This window comes from Antechinus flavipes, chromosome X (assembly GCF_016432865.1).
Source record: "Antechinus flavipes isolate AdamAnt ecotype Samford, QLD, Australia chromosome X, AdamAnt_v2, whole genome shotgun sequence".
In the NCBI taxonomy this organism is placed as follows: domain Eukaryota; kingdom Metazoa; phylum Chordata; class Mammalia; order Dasyuromorphia; family Dasyuridae; genus Antechinus; species Antechinus flavipes.
In genome coordinates this window covers 2,375,674-2,379,334 of record NC_067404.1, presented here as the reverse complement: position 1 = coordinate 2,379,334, position 3,661 = coordinate 2,375,674, and positions in this window count along the sequence as shown.

Below are 3,661 nucleotides of genomic sequence, written 5' to 3'. Positions count from 1 at the left end.
GTGAGGCTCAAGGGTGTGGTGAATCTGAGGCAGCTTCAGCCCCACCTAAGGAGCAGGTAATTGACTCTCCTCCATCAATTCCACCCTCAGGGATGGAGGGAGGAGGGGTAGTGGGGGATGGGGCAATGATAGTACCAACACCTCCCCCCCCAGCATTCAGCCACTCCTATGAGTAGATTGCAAAAGGGACTAATCAAGGCCAAAGAGGAAGGGAGAAATGGATCAAAATTCCAACACCACATTTTCCTGTAATTCAACAGTTTAATTCTTCAGGTCAAGAAAATAGAAAATACGCTCCTTTTGATATAGAAATCCTCAAAGAATTGAAAAAAGCTTGCACTCTTTATGGGGCTACATCAGCTTATGTTAAGATGTTATTACAGAATTTGGCTTTTGAAATCTTGACCCCCTAATGACTGGAAATCTATAGCAAGGATATGCCTAGAACCTGGACAAAACTATTTGTGGATTTCTGAATATAGTGAGCTCTGGAGGATACAAGCCCAACAAAATAGTCAAAGTGGAGTTCATCCTGCAATCACCTGTGACCTACTAACAGGTGTAGGTCCTTATGCGGATGTCGCAGTGCAGATTAATTATTCTTTAGCAGCATATGAGCAAATTGCAGCTAATGCTATCAAAGCATGGGCTTCTCTCCACAATAAAGATGACAAAGGTGGGGCCTTCACAAAAATAACACAAGGGCCAAATGAACCCTTTGCTGACTTTGTGGGACGTTTGTAGACAGCTATCACAAGAACAAATGGAGAAAATGCAATAACAGACATTTTGATAAGGCAACTTGCTAAGGAAAATGCTAATGAGGTTTGCAGAAGAATTATACTAGGACTGCACAAGGATGCTCCTTTAGAGGAGCTCATAAGAGGAGCTCACAGTGGGCACAGATGCCTTTTATAGCCAGGCTATGATGCAGACTTCCCAAAATCCAAACATGGGAAGATAGAGTCCCTCCTGGCAAGGGACTTCCAGAGAGACTCATAGATGCTTTCAGTGTGAAAAAGTAGGGCATCTGAAAGCTCAATGTTGGTATAGAGATAGAATGGGAAAACAGGGTGGGAGAACAAGACGTAATACCCTATGTCCAAAATGCAACAGAGGCTTCCATTGGGCCTCAGAATGTAGACAGATTCAGGGAAATGGGATGAGGGGCCCAGCCCCAGGGCCCAAGGCAAAAAACACTTGGGGCATGATGGCAGGCAATGGTGTACCCAGAGAGTGTCTACAAGTCCAGTTACAGACATGACCAATCAGCCAGAAAGCCATATGATGGGAGAAGGGGATTACATAGTCAACCAGCCAGGAAGCAACCTGATGGCAGAAAGGAATTACAGTTGGGGAGAATAGAGTTGTATGCAGCTGGGACAACTGAGATACCCCCTGGAGAGGTGAAATCTGTTCCTTTCCAGCCTATGGATCCCTTACCTCCAGGCACAGTAGGCTCGACCATTTCACCTCCTTTTTATACGTACAAAACAGTGTCCATCCACACACTGATGTGGGAAACTGGGGAATGTGTAGATAACATCCCAGTTACTAATACAGGTAGACAATGTGTGACTTATCACCCAGGAGAAGTAATAGCATCAGGTTTACTCATACAGAATCCTAATAAGTAACATGGTGATAATCACCCAGATTCTGACTCCAGACCACAAAATCCAGGAATATACTAGACAGCAGCTGTAACAGCTGACCGACCTATGCTCACGATCTATATAAATGGCCTACCATTGGAAGGATTGGTAGACACAGGTGCAGATCGTACAGTTATTAGAGGTGCCAATTGGCCCAGTCACTGGCCAAAGTTTAAAGCAGACACCTACACGTCTGGAGTAGGAGGATCAATAGCAGCTGAAGTCAGTGCTGCCCCTATGAGATGGACTTTTGAAGGCAAAACAGGAGTTTTTACTCCTTTTATAGTTGAAAAAATGCTCATCAATCTGTGGGGAAGAGACGTTTTACAGCAATTAGGGTTAAAAATGAGTACTTTGGTTTTTTAAGCAGGGCTGCTGTTAAAGGCCTGCCAGCACTCTCACCTGTTCCTATCAAATGGAAAACTGATACACCAGTGTGGATAGAACAGTGGCCCTTAAGTAGCAATAAAATTCAGGCCTTATTAGATATAATACAGGAGCAGCTTGAACAAGGGCATTTACAACCTTCTCTAAGTCCTTGGAACTCCCCAGTGTTCGTTGTAAAAAAGAAATCTGGAAAATGGAGGATGCTCACTGATTTAAGAAAAGTGAATGAACAGATGGAAACTATGGGAACTCTTCAGCCTGGACTTCCATCTCCTACTCAATTGCCTAGAGAATGGCCTCTTTGGGTCATAGATATTAAGGATTGTTTCTATTCGATCCCTCTGGATAAAGAGGATATGAAAAGGTTTGCCTTTTCAGTGCCCAACGTTAACTTAGCTGAGCCTTATAAAAGATATGGGCAGTTTTGCCACAGGGAATGAAAAACAGCCCCACTATGTGTCAAATGTATGTTGCTGCTGCTCTTGCTCCAGTAAGAAAAGCATTTCCAAAAGTTATGTTATTATATTATATGGATGATATATTGGGATGTGCACCTGAGGAGCAAATGTTAGAAGCATGTCTACAAAAGACCATAGAAACACTAAGATACTACAAATTGTACATAGCTGAAGAGAAAATTAAAAGACATGCTCCTTTTCAATATTTAGGATATGAAGTATACCCTAAGGTGCTTACAGTACAAAAACTGTCCTTAAGAACAGAGAAGCTAAACACCTTAAATGATTTTCAGAAATTGATAGGAGATATCCAATGGATGCGACAAGTGTTAGGCTTGACTACCTATCAGTTACAACCATTATATGACATTTTAAGGGGAGACATGCTTTAAATTCACCACACCAGCTTACAAAAGAAGCTCAAGAGGCTTTGAGAAAAGTTGAACAGGTTTTATACAATGTGGTTGAAAGAGTCACTCAAAAATCCTTGGAAATATCAGTTTTTGCCACACAAGAGGCACCCACAGCAGTCCTTCCACAAGGAGACAGTGTGATAGAGTGGGTGAACCTCCCGGCACAACCAGAACAAAGCCTTACTCCTTACCCAGTGCTTGTGGCTAGAATTTTATTAAAGGCCATTAAGTGAACAGTACAATTATCTGGGACAAGACCTGATAAGATATACACCTTTTACACCAATACACAAATTAATGTGTGCTGTGAGACCATCCCAGAGTGGCAAATTTTATTAGCCATGGCTCCAAATTTTACACATGGGTCTCCATTAAAGATAACCAGACTATTACATAATTGGCGATGGATTCTTGAAGAAAAAGTTTCTAAAGTTCCTCTTAAAGGACCAACTATCTTTACAGATGCATCCAAACACAATATTTGTGCTGTATACTCTCATGACTTAACTAGAAAGAGAGTAGTCAGAACTCCTTTTCAGTCCACTCAGCAGAACGAATTATATGCGATCATGCTAGCTCTCACTTACTGCCCAGGAGATATAAATATAATATCTGATTCGGCCTATTCAGTAGGTGTGGTACAAAGAATTGCCACAGCCCAAATAAAATGTGCAGCTTCTAATATATATCAGATCTTTAAGGAACTTCAGGAGCAAGTGAGAAAGCATCCAGGAAAGATTTATATCTT